The sequence below is a fragment of the Hypanus sabinus genome, chromosome 2 (assembly GCF_030144855.1).
Source record: "Hypanus sabinus isolate sHypSab1 chromosome 2, sHypSab1.hap1, whole genome shotgun sequence".
NCBI lineage: Eukaryota > Metazoa > Chordata > Chondrichthyes > Myliobatiformes > Dasyatidae > Hypanus > Hypanus sabinus.
The window spans coordinates 92,782,790-92,793,827 of NC_082707.1; positions in this window are offsets into that span (position 1 = coordinate 92,782,790).

Consider the following 11,038-nt stretch of genomic DNA (forward strand, 5'->3'; position numbering starts at 1 on the left):
ATGCTAACATTGGCCAACTTTATCAAAAGCCTACAAACACCTCAAAACCTCATCCATAATAATGGACTCCAGTATCTTCCCAACCACTGAAGTCAGACTAACTAACCTATAATTTCCTTTCTTCTGCCTCCCTCCCTTCTTAAAGAGTGGAGTGACCTTTCAATTTTCCAGTCCTATGCAATCGTTCCAAAAAAAACCTAGTAAGTCTTGAAAGATCATTATTAAAGCCTCCACAATCTCTTCAGATACTATTTCAGAACCCTGGAGTGTAGTCTATCTGGTCCAGGTGACCTATCTGCCTTCAGACTTTTCAGCCGTCCAAGTGCTTTCTCCATAGTAATAGCAAACATGCTCACTTTTGCCCCCTGACACTCTCAAATTTCTGGTATACTGCTAGTGTCTTCCACAGTGACAATTGATGCAAAATACTTATTAATTTTGTATACCTTTTCTTTGTCCCCATTAGAACCTCTCCAGCATCATTTTCTAATGGTTTAATAACCGCGCTCCCTTTTCTTTTACACTTTATATATCTGAAAAAACTTTTGGTATCCTCTTTTATATTATTGGCTAGCTTGCCTTCATGTTTCATCTTTTCTCTCCTTATGGCTTTTTAGTTGTCTTCTGCTGCTTTTTAAAAGCTTGCTAATTCTCTAACTTCCCACTAATTTTTGCTGCATTACATACTCTCTCTTTTGCCTAATGCTCTCTTTGACTTTTCTTGTCAGCCGCGGTTGCCTCACCCTCCCTTTAGAATAATTCTTCATCTTTGGGATGTATCTATCCTGCACCTTCCAAATTGTGCCCAGGAACTCCAGCCATTACTGTTCTGTCATCATTCCTGTTAGTGTCACCTTCCAATCAACTTTCGCCAGCTCCTCTCTCACGCCTCTGTAATTCCCTTTACTCCACTGTAATACTGATAAGTCTGACTTTACCTTCTCCCTCTCAAGCTGCAGGGTGCATTCTCTCATATTATGATCTCTGCTTCCTAAGAGTTCCTTTACCACTTTGATTGCCACACAATTTTTTTTTCTGATTAGTCAGCTTCCTTATTAACCTAAGCAGCTGTTCATGATGAATACTGCTTATTTTATTCACACAATATCTCTCGGAATCTCAAGATATATCTCACACCCAATAATAAATTACTGTTGTATAGAAAATGGACAGGTAACCTGCCTGACAGCAAGCTCCCAGACTCTGTTAATGATAAGTATATTTTTAGTGGTGGTGTCTGAGGATTAAATATTATCCAAAGCTTAGATTAATTTCCAAGAAACTTAACAATAACAGGTTGCTCACACCCCTTGAATTACTTTGAAGCCTGTCTAAATGCTGTTTGCAGGGAACTGTTACCCAGTTCCAGTGAAAGCTCGAGTAATGTGTCCTTGAGTTAATCTAGTCCCAGTGGAGCCTCTGGTTAATAGATCCATCACAACTCGTTTTCATGTACAACCATTTGCATCCACCTTATAGAGCCAAGAAGTATGATGCCCACCACGCCAACCTTTCCTCAGTGACTATTCTCCTCAGTAAAATGTTTGATCTCCTGGTGGACATCAGTTTGCTTTCATTGTCCTGTTATCACTTTCCTGACTTCTGACATGTCATTTTTGTGTTTTTCATTTTGTGCTTTTCTGTGCATCCTACCCACCCACCTCATGTCCCCACCCCGGCTTCCTAGTTGACATGGAGTCTTGGAGCTGTTCTGTACAGGTACGAGCCCTTCAGCTCACCAAACCCTTGCCGACTATCAACCCCACATTTATACACATTAGGAGCGATTTATAGAAACCCACGCATCTCAGAGACGTGTAAGGGGGCAAGAGCATGGAGAGGAGACCCAGAAATTCACTGGAAGAATGTGCGAGCTACCCGCAGACAGGGCTCGCGGTTCGGACTGACCCGAGCTGTGTGGCAGCAGCTCAGCTAGCTGGACCACATTTGCCCTCCTCTGCATTTACTTATAAACCATGAAATCTCCAACTTTAAAATCCCTTAAAGGTCAGTGAGAAGAGAGGTTTCTTATCTGAAGAAGATTCCCATACATTTTATCTTTTATTTCAGATTATAAATACCTGCAGCATTTTGGTTTCATCATACAAAATCTCTGTGGACTAGGAGAGGGAACCTTTAACAGCTAGTTCTGTGTTAACAGCTACTTACTTACATATGCCAGTAATATTGATTGCCAGGGGCCGCAAAGTTCGCAGTTCTGTCTCCAGAATGAGTGGTCAGAGTCCAGAACATCTGAAGTGTTGCTCTGTGACGAGCTATGAAATTGGCAACCTGAAAGATAGCAGAGCTAAACAAGGCCCTGATGAATTCTATAGAAAGGGAAAATAATTAAACAACCACTTACCACCTAATATTTCCTCACTGATGCTACGAGTGAGACAGTACTCTCTGCTCCAAGACAGTGAGGGCTCCGTAGAAGTAACTGGGCTATTTGCTGTTCTTCATGCAAAGCTTGTTGATGGCTTCAGTCTGCATATAAATGAGAGTTTATTGGTGAAATATAAAGCATTGACACTAATCAGGAGCTCCAAAGAGCATGAAGAAATTTCACGTTAGTGTAGCACCAGGACAGTCCTTTCACAGACAGAATTAGACAATAGACAATAGGTGCAGAAGTAGACCATTCGGCCCCTCGAGTCTGCACCGCCATTCTGAGATCATGGCTGATCATTCACTATCAATACCCAGTCCCTGCCTTGTCCCCATATCCCTTGATTCCCCTATCCATCAGATATCTATCTAGCTCCTTCTTGAAAGCATCCAGAGAATTGGCTTCCACCGTCTTCCGAGGCAGTGCATTCCACACCTCCACAACTCTCTGGGAGAAGAAGCTCTTCCTCAACTCTATTTTAAATAACTGACCTCTTATTCTCAATCCATGCCCTCTGGTACTGGACTCTCCCAACATCTGGAACATATTTCCTGCCTCAATCCTATCAAATCCTTTAATTATCTTAAACGTATCAATCAGATCCCCTCTCAATCTCCTCAATTCCAGCGTGTACAAGCCCAATCTCTCCAATCTCTCTGCGTAAGACAGCCCTGCCATCCCAGGAATCAACCTAGTGAATCTACGCTGCACTTCCTCAATTGCCAGAATGTCCTTCCTTAAACCTGGAGACCAAAACTGTACACAATATTCCAGGTGTGGTCTCACCAGGGCCCTGTACAAATGCAAAAGGACATCCTTGCTCTTGTATTCAATTCCCCTTGTAACAAAGGCCAACATTCCATTTGCCCTCTTCACTGCCTGTTGCACTTGCTCATTCACCTTCATTGACTGGTGAACTAGGACTCCTCGGTCTCTTTGCATTTCTCCCTTACCTAACTCGACACCATTCAGACAATACTCTGCCCTCTTGTTCCTGCTTCCAAAGTGGATAACTTCACATTTATTCACATTGAATGACATCTGCCAAGTATCTGCCCACTCACCCAGCCTATCCAAGTCTCCCTGTATTCTCCTAACGTCCTCTTCGCATGTCACAAAATTAACCCTTTTCAGTCAAGAGTTTGTGTTGTAAAACTTGCTAGTAGATGTAAACATGCTCAGCAAGTGTGTCAGAAGTTAAAATGGCTTTAAGAGGATTTCCTTTATAACACTATCCACACATGCTGTGGTCAGGTCAAAAAAGAGGGCAAAAATAAAACATTATCTTTTGAGTATTAGTAAATGTGGAAGGGAAGATATTTTACAGAGGTTCATAAACACAAGAAAATCTGCAGATGCTGGAAATCCAAAGTCCCTTAAAGGTCAGCTTCCATACATTTTGTTTTTTTATTTCAGATTTCCAGTATCTGCAGCATTATAGCTTTATCACAGAAAATCTTCTGCGGGCTAGGAGAGGGATTGACCTTTAAGGCACTTTACTCTGACTTCTCGTTCTTTACAGTCCTGGTGAAGGGTTTCAGACAAAAACGTCAGCTGGTTACTCTTTTCCATAGATGTTGTCTGGCCTGCTGAGTTCCTCCAGTATTTTGTGTGTGTTGAGTTGTTATTTTGCAGAGGCTTCTGGTTACCCAGTGTAGGTTTGTCTCTGCAGTAGCAAAATGGATTAGATGAACTAAATGAACAATACTACTTGTCCGTGGTTTACAGATCTCACTTAGACGTAACCTACATTCAAGCTTTGTGTCAGTTTGTTTTGGCTTCCTCTATCAACTGCTAATTCATTAAAATATTCTTGAAGAGGTGTTGTGTCAAGCCATTTGGCAAAACAAGATCTTTGGCTAGAAATTTGTTCATGCAACCCCGAGAGGATGTGTGCTGTGTTTTTGAAAATCAAGGTCACCAGGACGAGAGTATGCTACGCATATTTCACAGTGTCTCAACACCTGGCAGGGAAGTCTCCCTGATATTTTTCAGAAAATTATAGTTTGCCTTTGTACATTCCTTTTCAGTGCAAAATTTCCACAAATGCACCAACAATAACCTGTGGTCATTGAGATATATAGCAAGAAATTAAGTTCTTCAACCCACTGAATTCATGAACTGCGCATTTACACTAATCATAAACTACCTGTTTTATCTTCTCCACATTTGCATCAACTGTAACCAGACTGCAACGGTAAATTTCCAAGTATGTCATTTCCAAGCTCATTAGTCTAAAGAACCATAGTTCTACTTCCTCATAGAACAACCAGGTTTTGTTGTCCCTGTTTTCCCTGAAACTGTTTTAGTTACAGGGCCAAAACTCATACAATGGCTGAGAAACTTTCCTGGTCATAGCATCCATAGTCACAGAGTTGCAAGTACAGAAATGTGCCCTTTGACCCATACCATCCATGACAATCATTTTGTCTGTCTACGCTGGTCCTGTAAAAACTTCTCAGTTCCTAGGTGTAAATATTACCAGCAATTTGCACTGGTCCAGCCATGTAAACACTATGGCCAAGAGAGCATAATGATGTCTCTATTTTCCCAGAAGCCTAAGGAAATTTTGCATGAACTTCTAAAGCCTGCAAGAGAGTTGTAAATGCAGTAAAGTCCATCATACAAACAGCCTACGTCGCAACTGCAGACACTAGCACAGAGTCTGGGCAGCTGAAAGGAGATGACAATCACACATGTGAGAATGCACACTCTAGCTTATTAGGGGGTTCTTGTAATTATGCTTAACTCTCTTCCCTGTGTGCTGGTCTTGATTGAAGCACAGCGACAACGCTCCCTACTTATCTGAGCCCATGTTCCAGGAAAGAAGACTAGTGTTTTGATAAACATTGTTAAAGGGGAGGCATTGATTTAGTTCGATGTAAACTCTTGATCTCCTAATCTACGTGTCTTGTTGAGGCCCATTCACTTCATCTGTTTACCCGAATTGCACTCCCTCTGAAGCTGCAGTGCTATATAATGCATTCCTTTTCCCTTTTCTCTGCTACCTCGATGTACTGATCTGCCTGGAGGCATGCAAACAAATGCTTTCACTGAACTTTGGTACATGTGACAATAGTAAGCTGATACAAGTTTGCCTTCATTAGGTTTGGATCTTCCCATACTTCCTTAGAAAGGTTTCTATCCTACTGTACACTTGCCTATTTCAGAGCTTGTCTTAATGTCACTCAAATATAGTGATTGTATCTGGCACTACCACCTCCTCTGGCACTAATTTCCAGATAATAACCACTATCTGTGTAAAAATCCTTTCCCCTCAAATCCCTTTTAAAGATCATTCCTCTTGTCTTAATCCTCTGCTCTACGTGGTAGGGGTATTTTGTTAACCCTGTTAAAGGGTTAAAGGGTTTATTAAAGGGAAAAATGGAAAAATATTTTGACTATCCTATATCAAGCAGTAGCAAGTCAAGGCAACTGGACGTTCTATGTTGTCTAGAGGATGTTACACCACTCATCCCAGAGGCTTCTTCAGTTCTGATCCACTGGGGGTAGTTTTCCAGTTTTGTAAACTCTGGGAATTGTTCAAAGGTATGTCAATCACATGAGGGTCATTAAAACTCATAGAGGTAATGAGAGGGTCATTGGTTTTACCTTTGCATGAATGGAGGTGTGAACTGTTGTGGAGACACCGGGGTAAAGATGTTAGGACTACATTGTAAGTGGCTGAGGTGGTGTTGTACCCCACTCGTCTATCCTATACATGCCTCTTAGAATTTTATTTGCTTCAATCATTTTCACCCCTCAAGCTCCATCGCTCCAGGGAGAACAAGTCCAATCTTCCCCCAAAACCAGGCAACATCCTATTGCATCTCCTCTGCACTGTCTTCAGCGCAAGCACTGCCTTCTTTTTAGTGTAGCTACCAGACTGTACACAATACTCCATGTGTAGAAAGATTCACATAGGTCCTCCAGAGCAACAGCTGGGTAGCAAACAACATAAAAACCCACCAAAACGCAAGCATTCAATGGTGGATAGTTGTGCCTGAAACACGCCAGGAACCATAAAATTTCTTCAATCCATTACAGCTCAGTTTTTAACTTTACAACTTTCTTTTACAGCTGCACAGATGAATTCCTGGGTCTAGATTATTATCATTGCGAGCTGTGATACCCTGCTACTTCAAATATGACACCATATATGTGCATGGAATGCTTTGTTCATAGGGTCAAGGGTCACCTGAATGCCAAGAGCAAAGCAATCCTAATATTCCTAATAAGCTTCTTAATATCAGGACCATCCCAGGATGTGGCTACTGACCTCTGCCGTACTTTGTAGTCTGCTGCTCATTCTAGCACTAGGGTGGTCACCAAGCTCCATTATAATTAAAGAGACAAGACCAAATCTATCTCTTACTCCGCCTACAGCAGACATAGAGGAATGGGAGTGTTCCTACATTGCAGTCTTCTCCACGGTGCTGGCAACCAATGTCTGGACTTGGACTCATTCCTAGCAACTTCAAGTCATAATATCTTGGGGTCAGCGAACATAGAAAACAGGCTCTTCAACACATTGTCAGTGTTGACCATCCAACACCCATTTACACCAACCCCACACTAATCCTGTGACTTTGTCCCCATGTTCCCATCAACTCCAGTCACCCATCCCACCACAGTAGAGTGCAACTGACTTGCCAAGTAGAACATCTTTCAGATGCAGGAGGAAACACACGCAGTTAAGGGAAGAATGTGCAGACTCCACCCAGACGGCGACAGAGGAAGGGATAGGGCCAGGGTTACTGGGGCTGTGGTCTGGCTTTGGTCCTAAAGCAGTCTAATCGTACTCTGAGTCAGAATCAGAATCAGGTTTACCATCACTGACATATGTCATGAAATTTGTTGTTCAGTGGCAGCAGTACAGTGCAATGTATAAAATATACTACAAGTTATAGTAATATATATATACATATAAATATAAATTATAAGTAATACAAAAAGAGAGCAAAATTAGTGAGGTAGTGCTCATGGGTCTGTTGACAATTCAGAAATCTGATGGCGGAGGGGATAACACTGACCGTACGTCTCTAGACTCCAGTACCTTTTCCCTGACGGTAGCAATGAGAAGAGGGTATGCTGTGGGTGGTGAGGGCCTTTAATGATTTATGCTGCCATCTTGAGGTTTCGCCTTTTAAAAATGTCTTTGATGGTGGGGAGGCCACTGCCCATGACGGAGCTGCATCTGCCCAGCCTTTCCAAATCCCTGGGAGCAGGAAGCACTCTCTCGCTCACCCTACACCACTGGGGTAGCAGTGCATTCCCCAGGAGTGGACAGAGTGTTCTGTCCATTTCACAGTAGGCGCTGCCGAGTATCGTAAGCACTTGCAGCTCATGAGCAGCAGCCTAGGCTGAAGTTATCAGTTTCAGTGTGGCGTCATTCTGCAATGCATTATTGTAGCTTCTAAAAATGAGGTGGATCAACTTCTAAGTGCCTCAGATTCGTTCAACACGTTCACAAGCAAGGTATTAAATCTCCTTTTATTCACTCTGACCCACTTGCTTGCTCACATCCTCAGATGCAAGAAACCAGTTGGGATACCTGTTAATGAGGAGGAGGAACTAACACCTTCACACCTTCTGCTGAGTTACGAATTGCTGTCTTCTTTTTGATTACGCCATTGCCCTTTAACTTGGTAAGGGGGATGAGGTGTAGAATTTAAACAATGGCTTCTGCCCCGCCCCCCCCCCCCCCTTCACTGGAAACAATTCTACCGTCATCAGACATTCTCAATATTCAGGCTCAATTATTCACTGCACAGACGAGCAGAAGGTAATGTTCACCCTGGTGACATAAGGAAGCCTGAGCAGAGGGCCCTAGAGTACTGTTCCCAACGAAAGACATTGCTTCGTAGAAAAGTGGAGTGAGAAGACTGAGGAAGGAAAGGAAATTTACCTCAAGAATGAGAGGTGTAGAAAGTTGGATGGGTTAATAGTGTGAATGAGAATGCTTCTTATTAACTAGGATTTCAGCACCATCCAAAATAACATATGATCTTTTCATGTCAAGAACTATATCTATTTCCTTTGTTTATTCTCATCCACCCTTACATAAACGAATTTTAAAGGAATGGTATGGTAGCCACTGTCAGATCAGACTAGAAAAGGCACAAAATCCTCACAGAGGATGGCCAGTTCAGTACATTCCCCTTGGGTATAAAGTGAGTCAAGACCAGACAGGGCAATGGAGGAACGTGTTCTGAATGGACGTAAGGATTGGAGCTGTTACTGGAAGTACATCAACATGAGAAGTGAAGAGAGGAACGCTGCCCAAAGTTGAAATTCAAGCTAATTTAAGGAATCAAGAAATGGAAGTAGGGAATATTCAAAGATTTCAAAATACATTTATTAGCAAAGTATGTATGCGGAATATAACTCTGAGATTTGTCCTCTCCACAGACAGCCAGGAAACAAAGAAGAACCATGGAACACATTCAAGGAAAAACATCAAACAACTCCCTCCTCCCCACATGCACAAAAAAATTGCACAAACAGCAACAAAAAAATGAGCAAAAATACAGAATATAAAACACAAAATCAAAAGGCATACTTCAGATTAGCTCAGTATCCACTAAACTGCAGGCCGTCTCAACTCAAAAGATGCCCAAAATTGCAACAAAAAGAGAAGCAACCAGAAAATAGAACACATCATAACATGAATTCGAGTCCGATCTACAAACTGTGCTGCTCCTGCACCACCCACTGACGGCATCAAGGGAGAGAGATCAACAGGATGCAAGGGCCTTCTCTTGCGAGCAGAAGTCGATGTGTCAGGCAGCAACTGTGGAGAGAGAAAGAGAGTTTGTGTATCATATTTACACTTTCATCAGAATGGGGAAAAGTTGGAATTTTAAGAAGCAGAGAAAGGCAGAAGGGGAAGAGATTATAGAGGAGGGTTTGTGAAAGGGCGAGAGTAGGGAAGGTAAGATAGATAGTTCTGGAGGAGGTGCATATAGGAGATGATTAATCTGATAACAGACAGAAAAAAGGCCTGAGAGTAATGGAAGTGTGAAATGCCAAACTGTAATGACAGGCTATCTGAAATTCTTCAACTTAATTCCGTTCAAGCAACTCAAGTTGATAGAGTAGTTTATTATTGTACCAAGGTACAGTGAAAAATTTTGTTTTGCATAGCGTCCTTACAGATATCATCACATCGATGCATGAAGTGAGTTGTATTGATATTTGAACAAAACAGGTAGAACAATGGAAGACAATAACAGAATGCAGAATACAGTGGAAGACAAATTACTGTTGCTGTGGACTTCAATGGAAGTGTATAGAAGGCTCAAGGCAGAAATATGAGATGGGGAGAGAATGAAGACTTAAAGTGACAGCTTAGTTGGAAAAGGCCTTCACTTATTTCCCACTCCATTGCTGCCCTTGGGACTAGGTCGCTTAAGTCAATGGTTTGGAGGCTGCTGTAGAAGGAATCTTGCACTTTCTCATTTTGTTGAATTGAGTGATTGTTAAAGGTGGCAAGTGCCTCAATGCACCATGCTCAAGTCTCCGTAAATCACGCTCAACATCAAATACCATGTGCATGAAATACCATGACTCAGTCAGTGGCAGCCAACCAGAAAAGACTTCCTTTATTACTACTCTTTCCTCCTGCCAATTGGCCTCTGCTTTATCCATAATAACATTTTTCCTGTAATACCATGAGCTCATAGCTTGTTAAGCAGCCTCATGTGTGCACTTTGTCAAAGGCCTTCTGAAAATCCAAGTACACAACATCAACTGATTCTCCTTTGTCTATCCTGCTTATTTTTTCTTCAAAGAATTCCAACAGATTTGTCAGGAAACCATGCTGACTATGCCCTATTATATTACGAGCCTCCGAGTACCCTGAGACCTCAAATAATCAACTCCAACATCTTCTCAACCACAGGTCAAACTAACTGGCCTATAATTTTCTTTCTTCTGCCTCCCTCCCTTCTTGAAGAGTGGTGTGACATTAGCGATTTTCCATTATTCCAGAACCATTCCAGAATCTATTGGTTCCTGAAAGATCATTACTAATGTGTCAACAGTCTCTTCAGCCATCTCCTCTGCCTTCCTACCCATTTTTTTCAAACCAATGTTTACCCTTGGACATTAAAATCCCAGCTATAATCTTCCCTCAGCCATCATTCAGTGATGCCTGCAACGCCATTCATTGACTGCAAACCCTTCGTACTTGCTATGGCAAAAATATCAGACCCCTGGTCTGCAGGCAGCAAGGCCAACTGGCCTACATGTCAGAGTTCACAACTGATACACAACACATCAAGGGTAAAAATAATGCCCTGGCTGATTGCCTCTCAGTGGAGGCCATACATATAGGGGTTGACAATGCCGGCATGGCAGCCAACTGAGCTACTGATCCAGAGGTCCAGGCTTATCGAATAGCCGTCATTGGCCCGCAGTTGGCTGATATTAAGTTTAGGGAAGCTCGGGTTTCCCTCCTGTGCAATATCTCATCTGTTCACTCTCACTTCATAGTGCCTGCTGCTAGAGGCCTACTGTTTTTGACTTCATACATGGATTCATGCATCCCCCACTGGAAGGCCTCACAGAAACTGATTGCACTAAAGTATGTGTGGCAAGGCCTTAGAAAGGATGTTCATGATTGGACTGCAGCCTGTGTGCAGT